This window comes from Lagenorhynchus albirostris, chromosome 11 (genome assembly GCF_949774975.1).
Source record: "Lagenorhynchus albirostris chromosome 11, mLagAlb1.1, whole genome shotgun sequence".
NCBI lineage: Eukaryota > Metazoa > Chordata > Mammalia > Artiodactyla > Delphinidae > Lagenorhynchus > Lagenorhynchus albirostris.
The window spans coordinates 91,351,239-91,367,761 of NC_083105.1; the positions used below are offsets into that span (position 1 = coordinate 91,351,239).

Sequence of the window (16,523 nt, forward strand, 5' to 3'; positions counted from 1 at the left end):
GGATATTGGGCAGCAAAATAACAAGTACCCAGGTAATTAGAGTCCAAATAAATGTACAAATGAAATACTTTCAGAGGGCAGATGACGAGTAACCTAATTCTAGGGATAAATAATAAACATATATACAACATGGATTTTCTGTGCATAGGCTATAGACATAAGGGACAAATAAAATATCTCAGAACTGGTTTTTTGTTTCACATTGAAATCAAAATGTTTGCTGTGACATATCCTTATGCCCAATCGCATATACTGGGAAAAGGGAATACCCAGATGATTATAGGATTATTGAATACCAGGTCTGAGCTGGCCTTAATACACAAGGACACAGGCCAGATTTATGCTTCCACATAAAACAACTAAATAAATGGAAGAAATGCATGAAACAATAGTTTTCAACATACTAGACATTAGGCAGTGGAAGACAGGGATCCCTGAGGGGATGAAAAAGTGAGCTGAACTCTGTGATTGCTCCAGGTTACTGTCCAGAGAGCTTACAAGCTCAAAGAGGGGAAACTGAAGCAGAGCTCAGCAGACTTGTTTAGTTGAGGAAACAAGAGAGTCTGGGGAAAACAAGGCAGCTAGAGTTTGCAGGGCAGAGTGCTACAGATCAGAGAGTGGGTACCGAGAGGAGGCAGAGGCTCCCTTAGACCATTCAGCTGAGTACTGAGCAGCACGTGATGTGAGAAAAATCACACAAGACTCAGGAAAGAATCACCCAAAAGGACTAGAGGAAACAATATCTGGGGCTCAGACATAGGAAAGGGGCCTTGTTCCCTGCAGCCAGACTGGAAAACCTCGTAATTCATGAGGCATGGGGCATGGAGTAGGGTACTCAGAAGAGTTTTATCTCAGTAATTAGCTCTAGGTTGAACTCTTTTCCTGCACTCACTAACAAATCTTAAAAGCAAGAACCAAAAGGATAAGGCCATTTCTAAATAACAAGAATATCAAGTGACTGTATGCCCAGAAATCCAAGGGAAGTGGTACATTTGGGATCAGACACATGCAAGTTCAGAGGCAATAGCACAAGACCATTACAGGCAGGTAGCCCATGTCAGCTACCACTGTTGCACCTCAGCTTACTCCTATGGCCTCATCTGGGTTCCCTTATGACCTGAGAATGCTGAAGGAAAAAATTGGTCTTGGTATATATGGCTCAGGCTGAAAATGGGTCATCTTGGTATGCGTGGAACCAGCTGAAACTGAATCCTTACTTAGAAGTGGCCCTGAAAGACAGTTGTGAGAGGAAATCCTCACAGTGAGCACAGATGTGGTTGGGATACCCGATGATCCACATTGTGTAAAAAGAGAGGTGTTTCAAGAGATATATATATATGAATCTATATACAGGTAGTGGAAAATGGATTGGCCAGTTGGTCAGAGGCTTGGAAGACAGCACTTGTCCCCCAGAAGAAGAACTCAATAAATATTAAGACAAAATGATTCAATCAGTTGAGGTTAGCCAGTCTTGGCCAATGGCCACTCCACTGTCAACACAACGGGTGCAATAGTGGAGTAGTTAAGATGGTGAAATGAAGACTATGCATGGGCTTAGCATGGACACTCACTCGTCAAGGTTGATCTAGTCACTGCTCCTGCTGCCAAATGTTCAACCAGCCAGCCACAGAGATTTAAAGTGATGGTAAGAGACGAATGCTGGGTCCAGATATGGCATCATTTCTCAGGGAGATCAAAACAGCCACTTAGTGTCAACTTAAATACATTTAACCCTTCTGCTCTGGAAGGGGCAGTTATCCATCTTGACCATAATGGGCACAGATTTCAAGCATGAGTTTGTCTTACTTCCCACGCTAAGGCTTAGAGAGTGTCTGACCCATCGGCATAAAATTCCATCTAACATTACTCCAGACTAAGAAACTCACTTTACAGAAAAGGAGGGATGGCAGTGGGTATATGACCGTAGACCTATCACATACGCACATACCATACCATCCAGAAACAATTGGTTTGTTGGAGTAAAGGAAGAGGTTTTTGAAAGCACAAGTGAGACAAAAATTAGAAGATGATTCCATACGTGAATAGGACAATATCCTTTACAAGCAGCATATATCCTAGGAAAGCAACCTTCAAATTGAGCTGTGCCCTCAATAAATAGAATACATGGATCTAGAAATAATGAACTACAGTAGAAGTGGGCCACTTGGGGAATTCATGCTACTCACTCTTGAAACTCTGGACTTCATAAGTTTAGTGGTCTAGCTCCCAGAAGGGAAATATTTTCACCAGGAAACCAAACAAGACTCTCATGAAACCTCACATCAGACTCCTTATTCCAAGAAACCAGTAGAGAAGGAAAAGAGTAGCCATATTGCTAGAAGCAATGCACCCTGATCAATCGGAAGTGATAAGGCTACCCTTAAACAAAGAAGGCATATGTGTAGTACTCAGGTGATCCACTGGAATGTCTTGTGTTTTCCCCTTGCCAATTTTATTGATAAATGGATATGTGCAATAGCCATGGATATAGTGACCAGGGATTTAGACTCCTTGGGACTGACATCTGGATTACCAGGTCAAGTAATCTAAACCAAGAGAGATGGTAGCCAAGAGTGGGAGAAATGGGTAGCAAAGGATAGTAGAGGAAGGAAAGAAGAGTATCTATTGCAGCCTTGAGATCAGTTGCAGAGATGGGCTGGTAATTCATCCCACTAACCTTTCTCAGGCAAGTGTTCCCCCAGAAAGAGACCAATCAGAATTCTAGAGAAATTGTTCCCAGAATTTATCCTGCAAAACAAATGGATCTCGGCGTTGGTTGAAAATCACCTGCAGCTTTGGCCGTGGCCGCAGGTGAGACTCGGCGCCCAGAGCCACCGGGGTCTCAGCTCACGGCCCGCTGTGCGGGGAGGTGAAACCCAGGCCCCGACACGTGCTACCGCTCCGGGCCCGGTTGCGGCCGCTCTCATGTTCCGGACTCTGGTACCTGATCCCTGATCTCGTCTTCTACCCTTAGGTTGCCTGGATGCTCAGAGCCTGAGGCCGATGCCGCCATGATCGGGGTGGGGGGAAGGGGGGCTCTGCTTTCGTTTTTCAATAAAGCTGTTGATCTGAAAAAAAAAAATGGATCTGAAAAACTCAAGGGGTAGACTGTAATGGATGCTAGGAGCCTCAGCTAATGTTTGAAGGTCCTCAGTTGAGTCCTTCACTGGCATTCGCCCACAACAGGAGAGGAGTCTCACTCAAGGTCACCTCCCCTTCTCATGGGCAGCCCAAATCCACTCATTGTTTGATGAATAAGAATAAAGGTCCAACTCTGAAGATGAATCCCAGTTTCAGAACTCCCTTTAGGATCCAATGAGGCTTTGGTGTGACTGCATCACAATTCAACCCTTCCCTCTGCCATCCTCCACCTTTCTCTCCATCACAGGTGTTGATCCCAAGAGCACTCCTCAGTTAACATCCTGCATGGAAACTTCTGGCTCAAATTTTATTGCCCAGGAAACCCAACTTAAGATAGTTTTCTATTTACTTTTAAAAACATGTAAAAAAAAAGATATATTCTGGAAAAGTTCATTATGAGAGTAAGTTCAGTGTCTTCAAATAACAAGCGATATAGATTTTCCTTAGATTATGAATGTGCTCAAGTTTGTAGAATCAAGATGCAATTGGTTTCCTGAACCAAAAGACATGAACCTGCAGTCAGGACGTTTTCCTCCCAGATCGTAGTGGGCATCCTGATGAGGTGGTCTGAGATATCAAAATGCTCCTGAGTGTGATTATTTTAACGAATTAATATTTTTAAACCACTGATGAAAGAGATGAGAAAAATTATTATCTTGCATGGTTCTTAAAGCTAATACATAAAGACAAACTTGAAAGAAAATTAAAATAGAAATGAATTGTTAGCATAAACATGTCCTTCTAAATCACCCTTAATCCTTACACTGGAATCAAACTGCTTTCAGCATTAATATACTTTGGGTTTTCACCAAAATCCCTCTAGAAAGCCTTCATCAGCTGCCAGTATGTCTTCATCACAGACCCAAGTAGTCTGTTCATTCTGATTAGACTGTTGGAGCTAATTTAAAGTATGGCCTTTGTTGTGTCTACAGAAGCCTACTCAGCTAGGAAGATTCTCTGTCGCCCTGGCATCCAATCCGTCTCCACGTCACTGAAGCAGGAAGACAAAGATTATGGCCATCAAAGGATATTTTCAGGCAGAGATGTGACCCTCCAAACTAGTGCTTAGTTAAAATTGTCATGTTTTAAAATCACTTCAAGGATATTCAGATTTTTGACAGAAGGAAGGTCAGAAGTGTCTCAGTTGTTTTATCTTGACTAGGTCTCACTTCCTAACTAGAGGGTAAGTTCCTTGCATTTCCTACAGTATCTTACAGATACACTGGTTTTATATATATAAAATGGTGTATATATATATGTATATATATTTATATATATAAGTGCATATATATGTATTTAACAAGGTAATTTATTGAGAAAGTTTCTTGTTACTTTGAGTTTTTTTCTGATGCCATCTCACCGGAAAATAATAAAGTTTCTCCTCTTCCGTCAGTAAGGATAAACCAGAATTGTGTTTCTAAAGTTCTGGGTTCTGCCTTACCACTACCCCCTGGTGAAGAAAGAAAGCCTTTTCTTCAGAGCCAGAGAAGAGAATATGCCAGGCAAATTTTGGCTCTTTGAAGGTGATAACTACAGAGGCTTGTGTGTTAAGGAGATGTAGGCTCAGGTATCTGAGAAGAGGTAGGAACAGAAGATATTGAAGAGGGAATGACTCAGACTCAAAATGCCTGGTTAGACCCCAAAGACTGGGAAAGAAGACCTTTGGATTTGGGTTTATGGGATTGGTGGTGACCTGGCCACAATCAAATGAGTGATAGAACCTTGGATAGAAATGACAACAAGTGCTTGGTGAAGAGGCCTGATTTGGGTAGTAGAGCCATCATCTCTGAATAGGGCACATAAGCCTGGACATCAACAATGATCTTCCTCCAATGAGACTCATAAACTCTAAACATATAGGCTCCAAAGGGTAGGAGTGAGATCTCCAAATTCATCAGGGGACTTTTTACTCATCCTTGAAATGTACCAAACTTTGTTTACAATATAAAGAGATGTGTCATTTCTTGCCTCTGAGTACAGAGAAGCAATTTATACCTATCATGCTTGTTTTGTTTTAAAATGGTAATAGGAAAATCAACATTTTTTGAACACTCACTTTGGACTAGACACCATATTAGATTCTTTTTACGTATCATCTTATTTACTCCCCATGAGTTTAGGAGTGAGGCTTTAGTATTATTATCCCCATTGAGACAACTCAAACACAAGAAAGTTAAAAAATCTGCCTACGTATATCTAGTTGGTGGCAAATGTGGTATTTAAACACAGGTTCTCTGCCTCCAGAGCACAGGATTTTATCTTTCTACTTCTTGATGAAGGCAGAATCTTTCAGAAATTCTCAATGAGTATGAAAGTTTGCTCCTGGGTACAGGACAAGTAAGGGAGGGACCTGAGCTTGGTTCCTGGCACCACGTGTAGAAAAGTGATGTTTGATTAGAGAATAACAAACATTATAAGCCCAGCCCTTCTGCTGGTATATCTGTTAATTAAAAAATATATCTAAATGTTAGCCCTTCCTTATTTATAATCTTCCCTACTTCATCTTTAGGGTTTTTTTCTCTCCTTTAAATTTTGTTCTTATCCCTGAAGGTGGCATGGTATGCTGCAAAGAACATGAACCTTGGAACTAAACCAGCCTAGTTTCATTTCTTTTTACCTTTTTTTTTTTGTTTTTTGGCCATGCCACACAGCATGCAGGATCTTAGTTCCCTGACCAGGGCTCCTGCTCCCTGCAATGGAAGCAGCAGAGTCTTAACCACTGGACTGCCGGGGAAGTCCCATCATTTCTGAGTCTACCATTTACAAACTGTGTCCTTGGGCATAGTATTTAAAATATTTGAATTTAGGAAATTCCCTGGCGGTCCAATGGTTAGGACTGCACTTTCACTGCTGAGAGCCCGGGTTCAATCCCTGGTTGGGGAACTAAGATCCTACAAGCCATGCAGCACGGTCAAAAAAAAAAATTGAATTTAGTTTTCAGTAAAATGAAGACAAAAATCCCTACCACATAAGACTGTTTTGTTGATTAAATGACACAACACGCATAAAACTCAGGGCACCTCAATGACACTCAAAAATTGTGAGTCCCCTTTGCCCTGCTTTGAGTGCTTTATTTTCCTGATGAAGAGGTACAAGTGCAATCAGCCACCAAGTCTTAAAAGTCTCTCTCTACAGCACGGAGTAAGGAAGAGCTGCTCAAGCTGGAAATTGAAGATATCCCATCTCCCACGTGTATAATCGCTTTAACTGAGTCATTAAGAAAGGACCTCAATTACGTTTAAATACTTGTCTTGATACTTTAAATACTTGCTTTTGTGCTTTTATATTTTAAAACCAATACCTTTGATGTTTTAGCACTTGTCTTTGGGGATGTTTCTTAGGTTTAGAATTGGATCTCTATTGTAGGGACTTTAGGGCCCCTTACCTCAGATTCCACAGGTTACTTTTAATAGTTCCAGAATACCGAGGCCCTTAGTAACCTACCATAAATTAGAGGTACTGATTTGTTTACATCACTGGGAAGCATTTTCTGCTTTTGGTATTGGTCAGACTGTTAAACTTCAGAAACAATGTGGCCTTATAGCAAAGGCACTAAGCCAGAAATCATGACACCTGGATTCTCACCTTGACTCTGCTACTCTCTATCAGTAAGACCTGGAACAAAAAGCTCTCTGAGCTCCTTCAGGAGGGCAAAATTTCTCCTTCTTTCTTATACTCAGAGTCCAGAAGAGCACCTAGAACAAAGTAAAAAACTACAAATAAATGTTTGTTGAATCAAGAAATACTTTAGTCAATTAGACAATCAATCAATACAGGAATTGTAGGCTAAAGAACTTGGTGCATTTTCAGCTGGTTACCCTGTGGTCATGCTTTGGGTCTGGATAGACTATGACAGGTGAGATGAGGAATGAAAACGTAAAAAACAGATTTTGTAAGGCTATAGCTGCCATAGGTAGTGATTCCTATGATGGATCTGGGTGAAGTAAATTGAAAACCTTTTGGAAAGGATTCCCTATTCTAGATGCCATTAAGAACATTCATGATTCATGGGGAAAGGTCAAAATATCAACATTTACAGGAGTTTGGAAGAAGTCACAGATGACTTTGAGGGGTTCAAGACGTCAGTGGAGGAAGTAATGGCAGATGTGATAGAAATAGCCAGAGAACTAGAATTAGAAGTGGAGCCTGATGTGGTCAATTAATCTTTGACAAGGGTCCCAAGAGTACACAATGGGGAAAGGATAGTCTCTTCAATAAATGGCATTGGGAAAACTGGACCACTATCTCATATCATACACAAAAACTAACACAAAATGAATTAAAGACTTAAATGTAAGACCTGGAACCATGCAACTCCTAGAAAAAAACATAGAGAAAAAGTTTCTTGACATTGGGTTTGGCAATAAATTTTCAGATATGACACCCAAAGCACAGGCAACAAAAGCAAAATAAACAAGCAAGACTACATCAAACTGAAAAGCTTCTACACAGCAAAAGAAACAATTAGTAGAGTGAAGAGGCAACCTATGGAATGGGAGAAAATATTTACAAATCAGATATCTGGTAAGGGCTTAATTTCCAAAATATATAAGGAACTCATACAACTTAATTACAAAAACAAAAAAACCCCAAATAATCCAACGTAAAAATGGTCAAAGGACTTGAATAGACATTTTTCCAAAGAAGACATATAAATGGACAACAGGTACACAAAAAGGTGTTCAACATCACTAATCATCAGGGAAATGCAAATCAAAACCACAATGACATATCATTTCACATCTGTTAGGATGGCTATGATAATAATTTAAAAAAGATTAAAAAGGTAGGCAAAGATGTAGAGAAAAAGGGACCCTTGAACACTGTTGGTGGGAATTTAAATTGGTGCTGCCACTGTGGAAAGCATTATGGTGGTTCTTTAAAAAATTAAAGACAGGGCTTCCCTGGTGGCGCAGTGGTTGAGAGTCCACCTGCCGATGCAGGGGACACGGGTTCGTGCCCCGGTCTGGGAAGATCCCACATGCCGCGGAGCGGCTGGGCCCGTGAGCCATGGCCGCTGAGCCTGCGCATCCGGAGCCTGTGCTCCACAACGGGAGAGGCCACAGCAGTGAGAGGCCCGTGTACCGCAAAAAAAAAAAAAAACAAACAGAACTGCCATATTATCCAGAAGTCTCATTTCTGGGCATATGTCTGAAGGAAACAAAATCAGTATCTTGAGGAGATATCTTCACCCCCATGTTCATTGTAGCATTATTCACAACAGCCATGACATGGTAACAATCTAATTGTCCATTGATGAATGAACAGGTAAAGAAAATGTGATATCTATATCTATGTCTGTATATCTATGTCCATATCTTTTGCTTTGATACGGCATACAATAAACACATGTCACTTTAAAGCTTATTTTTTTCTGTCTTTCAAATGAAAATGTAAGGGTTATATTCCATTTGATTATTTGTACTGTCTCCTGCTCTGCCTGATCCTTACTTTCTAACCCTGCAATGTTAAATAAAAAGAGATTCTTGTCTCAGAAAAAAAAAAAAAAAAAAAAAAAAAGTAGAGCCTGAAGATGGACTGGATCGCTGCAATCTCATGATGAAACTTGAACTGATGAGGGATTGCTTCTTATGGATGAACAAAGAAGGTGGTTTAATGAGATGGAAACTACTCTTGGTGAAGATGTCGTGAAGATTGTTAAAATGCAACAAAGGATCTAGAATATGACATAAACTTAGTTGATAAAGCAGAAGCAGGGTTTGAGAGATTGACTCTACAAGTTCTAGTGTGGGTAAAATGCTATCAAACAGCATTGCATGCCACAGAGAAACTGTTCATGAAAGGAAGAGTCAATCGATGCAGCAAACTTCACTGATGTCTTATTTTAAGAAGTTGCCACAGGGCTTCCCTGGTGGCGCAATGGTTGAGAGTCCGCCTGCCGATGCGGGGGACACGGGTTCGTGCCCCGGTCCAGGAGGATCCCGCATGCCGCGGAGCGGCTGGGCCCGTGAGCCATGGCCGCTGAGCCTGCGCGTCCGGAGCCTGTGCTCCGCAACGGGAGAGGCCACAACAGTGAGAGGCCCGCGTACCACACACACACGTACACAAAAAAAGAAAAAGAAGTTGCCACAATTGTCCTACCCTTCAGTAACTGCCACCCTGATCAGTCAGCAGCTGTCAACATGGAGGCAAGACCCTCCACCAGCAAAATGATTACGACTGACTGAAAGTTCAGATAATGGTTAACATTTTTTAGCAATAAAGTATTTTTGAATTAAGGGATGTACATTTTTAGACGTAATGCTATGGCACACTTAGTAGACTACAGTACGATGTAGATATAATTTCTGTATGCACTGGGAAACCAAAATCCATTTGACTCGCTTTATGGCAATATACCCTTTATTGCAGTGGTCTGGAACCAAACCCACAGTATCTCTGAGGCATGCCTGTATTTGCTAGCTTTTTAAAATGGATATTTTTAAAATTTATTTTCTTATGTAAATATTTATATTCATACCTAATTTTATGTTTTTAAGTTTGCTTTTTTTCCCTAAAGTATCCACAAATTGCATAAGCTTCAGGCTCCATGAAACTTGGATCTGTCCCACCTCTATTACATTCCCCACAGGAGACACTAAAGATGCAGTCATCTTTCCAGAAGGACATATTTAGGGCCTCTCCTTCAAGGCTTCTGCCCCATACATGTGAACATATGAAAATGAGCCTTCAACTGTGGAATTTCAATCCCCAGCTGACAAAGCCGCATATATTGCCCTTCAACTCTTGTCATGTGAGTATGTCTTTCTTCTTCCTTTTTCACTCATGCGGCTTCATCCCAGTCTTCCACTTGGTGACTCTTGATCCAGTGCTTCTAGCTCTCACCCCATGATTTTTCCTTCTCTAAGAGATCCCATGCCTCACTCCCAGCCACCCCTGGAAGCTTTTACCACAAAGGTCCCTGCTCATCAAACACTGCTCATCAAACATGGTTTTATACTCCAAGCCTTAAAGACACAGCTAATGGAACCCTTCATCGGGAATCCTGCTTCCTTGCTGGTTACCGCTGCAAGGGACCAGAGTCATCTTGTTGTCCTTTCCAGAACAAGGAAGTCCAGACAAATCCTGTTTCTCCATGAGGCACCCTGAGAAAGAGAGGGGAAACCCCTTCTATCAAAGTTTGGAACTTGGATCTCAAGAGCTTATAACAGAGAAAGTAATGTTCTTGGCTGCTTGACTTGACCTGACCCATGGAATCATAAAAAAGAGAAAAATAGTGTTTAAGTCAGTTACTGCCTGGCTTAAATGGTTTTCTGTGAGTAAACAGGAAAATTAACCACCATTCTCAACATTGTTTTGAAGGCAAATTGTGCTCTTACATTACAAATGACTGTCTTAATAAATGATTGTTGGGGACACAAACTGTTGGTACATTGAGTAAACAAACTGTTTCTTTTCAGTTTGTGAAGCTAAAACTCTTTCCCGCTCTTCCTGTAATTGGAGCTGGTTGTGACATAAGACATCACAGAATTGATCACCCAGGTGTCACTATGGCTAATTATTAAGACGAATACAAGTACATGGTATTTACCATCCTTCACCACCTTTATTTCTCTTCTAAAGTATAGAGTGGACCTTGACAAGGTTCACTTAAGTTCTGCAAGAAGGTTCGTAATGGGGAAGAAACTTTGCATTCTATTACAAGTTAATCACTAAAGGGATGTCACCTATAAGCTCAAATTATACACAGTGGCCCATCTCTGGGAGCCCTGCCTCCCAGGTAATGATCATTAAGCTAAAATACCTTTTGCTCACAGGAAACATCCTGACCAGGCCCATGTGTGAATGACGGCAGGAAGAAGGAAATTAGCACATCCCCTCAGAGGCTGACTGGAACCAGGAAATGTTGGACTTTATTCCCTCCCTTTTTATTATAAAAGAAGGCTGAATTCTAACTCAGGCAAGATGGTTCTTTGGGACATGAGTCCACTATCTTCTCGGTTTGCTGGCTCTCTGAATAAAGTCGCTCTTCCTTGCCCTAACAACTCGTCTCTCGATGTATTGGCCTGTCATACGGCAAGCAGTACGAGTTTGGACTCGGTAACAGGTTCCAAAGCTGCAAGAACTCTCATTCCCTCTCCACTGCTGTGGCCTCTGGGGATCACCCACTGTTTTCCGTTTAATGTTGCTTTAATCTGAGATTCAGTGCAGTAGGTCAGTGGAAGGTCCAGGTCTGACCTGGGGTAGAAGGACAGGGACCACGGCTCTCTGCACATTGCAAGAGTCTCCGTTCAAGTCTTCTAAAGCTGCCTTGAGCCACTCCAGTTCCCCATGGCTCATTAGTTTTAATTCAAGGAGGTAGAACTAGGCCTTATGATGACGCCTAGGCCAGTGCCACCCAAAGCGTGATCCTCAGACCAGTGCTGGTCCACAAGCTGCTGCCAGTCAAAGACAAGGGAAATACAGAAATTGAGAGAATGCTTTAAAAAACCTTTTGTAGGCAGCTGACATTGCTGTGCAACGTCACATCTAAGTACATATACCATCATTTTGTTAGGGGGAACAGACAGTTTGGTTGTTATCAGACTCCCAGAGTGAGTAACCTGTGATGTCCTGCACAGTAAGACCATGTGTTGGTCTGCAAGAAAGCAGAAGTGCGAAAAAAAAATTTTTTTTAACTAGTTCTCCATGATAGATTTTAAAGCTTTGGTCTAGGCTACCAAGAGGGAGCTGGGAGGCAGGGGAAATTGAATGAATGCAAATTGGAAAGAACCTGGGACCTCTGTAGAGACAGTCCTGATTTCTGCACAGTCTCAGAGTACTCTCCAGCTTTGCCATGCCCTTGGACTTGAAATTAGTGTACTAGGGCTAAGCTGTGTTGGCTCCCAGCTTGGTTGATATTCCACTGTAAACAGCCTCTTCAGAGACTGTGATGCACTTTCCTTCCAGCCAGGAGAGCAAAAAAAACTTGCAGCTTGTACAGTACTGGTGTCCAAAAGAAAAGCCACACAGGGACATCTAGTGGTAATAGGAAATTGCCAACCTGCTCCAAAGGAGTCCAAGAATTTCCAAACTACAAGCTGCTTGGGGACTTTAGATTCATTTATTGAATTTTACCCCACACTCTAGCAAATTAGTCACTGCATTTGAAGGTACTAATCCGTGTGATGTGCGGCCCCGGAAATGAAGCTGGACACCCTGGCCACCTGTTAGGACACCTCTAACAAGTCTCTGTACACCCAGAATGAAGCAAAGAGTGAAGGCAGTAGACAGATTCTTCAGGCGAGGGTGCTGGGGAGAGAATACAGATAGGAGACCCTCATTTTATGGACAATTACTTCAGCAGTGTCTTTCTAGCTGGCTGTAAAACAGACCTGACCCCAGAGAAGTAGAAAAGAGGCAGAGCTCCAAAATAAACTGAATACATTAAGAACGGTCCTCCAAACTTGCTGATCTATAAATAAGCATCTGCAGAACTCTTCATGAGTTATTGTGAGCTCTCCAGCAAGACGACAACGCCAAATCAAAGCTAGCCACCCAGACTGATAGAAACAAAGCCCTTAGAAGAAGCAGGTTTCTCCTGGCCTTTGATGGAAAGACTGAAGATAAAATAGATACAGTTGCATCAGATTTTTGTTGTCAAGCTGACTCTTTCACAGGCTGACAGATGTGCAAATAAATTAAATTAGGTCTAAATTAGCTGGTAAAAATCATAGTAGATTTTACCATGAAAAACATATCTAGGGCTTCCCTGATGGCGCAGTGGTTGAGAGTCCACCTGCCGATGCAGGGGACACGGGTTCGTGCCCCGGTCTGGGAAGATCCCACATGCTGTGGAGCGGCTGGGCCCGTGGGCCATGGCCGCTGAGCCTGTGCGTCTGGAGGCTGTGCTCCGCAACGGGAGAGGCCACAACAGTGAGAGGCCTGTGTACTGCAAAAAAAAAAAAAAAAAAAAAAAAAATATATATATATATATATATATATATCTCTAAAGTCTATAACTGCTGATTTTTGCCTCTTCTATGTGTAGCGAGGTCAAATTTTACATACTACAACTCATGCATCCTATCCTAATGTATAGCTTTAGAAAAGTACCTAATTGATGTAATAACAAAGTCCTTCTTTCGACCCACTTATCCCCGCCCATCTAATGACAAGAAAACTCTTGAACTTGTCCATTCATGCTCACTAGCCCCCTTCTTGATTACAATCACCCATTGCAGTTGAACTTGTATTGCAGTTCAAACTATTTATTCTAACAACTCAAGTTTCTCTCCCTTTCCCAAGTGAAATTTGGGCACAAGAAGATTAAACTGGGGAGGTGGTCTCTAGTCCCTGTGCTGTGTTTCTCTCCTGGCTCCTGCGTCTCTGAGTTGTAACTGGTTTCTCCAGCTCTCTGTTCTCAGACTGTCCTATCTAAATCCATGCTAAGTCCACGCTGGGGAAATCCATGGTCTGTTCTGTCAGCTCCTTTTGTGCCTGGTATTATCTCACTCTTCCCAACCAACCTCTTCTTAGGTCCCCACCTCTTCTATCTACCTCTCCCTGCAGTCCCTGCTGCAACTCTCAACGGAGTCATCCCTCACCACAGGGATCTCTTGATGGGTCCACCGGTTTCTCCACGATGCCACCAAGAGCATGTCAGAACTCCAGGAAACAGTCTGGGAAAGTGAGTCAATGGAGACCTGGAGCTCTCCCAGACCACTCCCATGACACTGATATTACTACTCTTTCAGCCTCTCATGTCACTTCAGAGGACCCTGTGAGATGCGCTCCTCCCACAGTTCCCTATGAGAAGCAGGGTGTGTTTGTTCTAGGGCTGCAATAGCAATTATCACGAATTCAGTGGCTTAAAGCAACAGAACATTGACTCTCTTCCAATTCTGGAGGCCAGAGTCTGAAATCAAGTGGTCAGCAGGGTGGGTTCTCCCTGGAGGCTCTGAGGGAGAATCCGGTCTATGCCTCTCTCCTAGCTTCTGCCGGCTTCTGGCGACTCTTGACATTCCTTGGCATGGGGCTGCATAACTCCGGTCGCTGCCTCTTTCTTCTCATTATCTTCTTCCCTCTCTATCTGTGTCTGTTTTCCCTTCTCATCTCTTATAAGGATTTGCCATTGGATTCAAAGCCCATCCTAGTCCAGAATAATCTCATCTCGAGATCATTAACTTAATTATATCTGCAAAAACCCTTTATTCCATAAGGTCACATTTATGGGTTCCAGGGTTTAGGACCTATACACATCTTCTTTTTTCTTTGGGTCGGGGGGTGCACTATTTAAACAAGGTAGGGGCCTCTACCTTCTCACAAAGGCCAGGGGTATGTACGTCCCTCCAGGGGATCCCAGTAGCATCCCAATCCCAGATCCATTCTCTCTGAACCCCTTCCTTTTTGCACCAGAATTGTTTCTGCTTCCTGTCCCTTTTCTATGAGGAATTCACCTGTCACATCTGCCCTCTTCCTACCTCTGGGCCTCTTTTTTTCTAGAAGGTACCTACCTTCCTCTTCCCTGGGGTGATAAAGACTCAAGGCATGCACTAGTGGCAAAAAAAAGTGTGCTTTAAGAGAGAGATTATATTATTTGTGAACATATTTCAAAAACATTATCTCCATTATATATATACAGACATACACAGAGTCTGTTATATTAAGACATTGGCCCCACATGACAACATCTTAACCAAAACTTTAAAGGAGAAATCCAGACTTGGAAAATAATCTAAAGATTTACTATGTATAAAAAAGATGACCACAGACATCCACTAATACAACTCAGCTTACATATAATCTTCCTCTCTAGAGGACAAGATATTGTTAAAGTGTTCGCGCAATGGGCAACTGTAATTGATAAGCTATAGGTTTTGATAAGCTGTAGTTCTAGCTTAAGTTTTGATAAGCTATAGTTCTAGGTCTTGGAAGAATTTGCTCACCTCTACCCTCTATGTTTTAATATTTTATTTTAGAACATCTCAAATATACATAAAAGTAGAGCAAACAGTATAACAATTCACCATGTACCTATCACTCAGCTTCAACAGTTCATAAACCATGACCAACTTTGTTCCCTTATACTTGATACCTTCGTGTCTCTCTTTATCCCATCCCTGAATTTTGAGGTTATCTTAGACATCACGTCATCTGTAAATATCTCATAGATTTTTCTAAAAGATAGAGACCCTTTTTTGCATATTCAATAACATGATCATACCTGAAAATGTTAAAATATTCTCTAATATCAAATATTCAATCATGCTCACATTTCCCCAGTTTTTTTGTTTTTTTTTTTCCGGTATGTGGGCCTCTCACTGTTGTGGCCTCTCCCGTTGCGGAGCACAGGCTCTGGACGCGCAGGCTCAGCGGCCATGGCTCACAGGCCCAGCCACTCCGCAGCATGTGGGATCTTCCCGGACCAGGGCACGAACCCATGTCCCCTGCATCGGCAGGCGGACTCTCAACCACTGCGCCACCAGGGAAGCCCATTTCCCCAGTTTTTTATTTTATCATTTTCACTTTGTTTTTAGCTTGTTTTTTGAATTAGAATCCAAATGACATCTATACATTGAGATGATAAATGTCTCAAATTGCTTTCAGTCTTTAGGCTCTCTGTCTGTCTGTACCTGTCTCCCTCTTTTTCTTTTCTCTCTTGAAGTTTTTGTTTTTTGATTTTTTCTCTTGAAGTTTTTGTTGAAGAAATGGGTGGTTTGTCCTATGAAGTTTTCTGTCTGAATTTTTCTGACTTTATCCTCTTCGTGATTTTTGTCCTCTGTATTTTCTGTAAATTTGTATTCAAAATAAGGTGGAGATTTATGAGGGATTTTTTGTCCAGACATCTTCATAGGTGGTGTTGTATAACACCCTCAGGGATGAATAATAATCCCTGGTTGTCTTCTTTTTGTGATGTTAGCAGACATTGATAATCATTGCTTAGATCCAATAATTCTTAAGGTGTTAAAATGATAAATTATTTTAAAATTCTTAGCTGGTAAGCTTCTAAGAGATATTTCCCCCTCAGGAGCAATTGTTTATGCTGAGGTACAGTTTGCATAGGAGAAGCAAGATGAATGCTTGGTTCTTTTTTTATATATATGTGGTCTTCTATATATATAATATTATATATAATTATATATAATATGTATATACATACAAGTATGTGTGCGTATATGCATGTATTTATTAACACATGGATTTAAACATCTTTTTTTTTTTTCGGTACGCAGGCCTCTTACTGTTGTGGCCTCTCCCGTCGCGGAGCACTGGCTCCGGATGCACAGGCTTAGCGGCCATGGCTCACGGGCCCAGCCACTCCACGGTATGTGGGATCTTCCCGGAACAGGGCACGAACCCATGTCCCCTGCATCGGCAGGCAGACTCTCAACCACTGCGCCACCAGGGAAGCCCTAAACATCTTTGATGCCTTACAACAT

At 41.9% G+C, this 16,523-nt stretch overlaps 1 non-coding gene across 1 annotated transcript; it reads left to right on the forward strand.

Moving 5' to 3' along the window:
- Positions 1-2,771: 2,771 nt before the first annotated feature.
- Positions 2,772-2,892, forward strand: LOC132530127 (small nucleolar RNA ACA64). The gene has a single exon (XR_009543684.1). It is a non-coding gene; the product is annotated as a small nucleolar RNA ACA64 (small nucleolar RNA).
- The last annotated feature ends 13,631 nt before the right edge of the window (positions 2,893-16,523 follow it).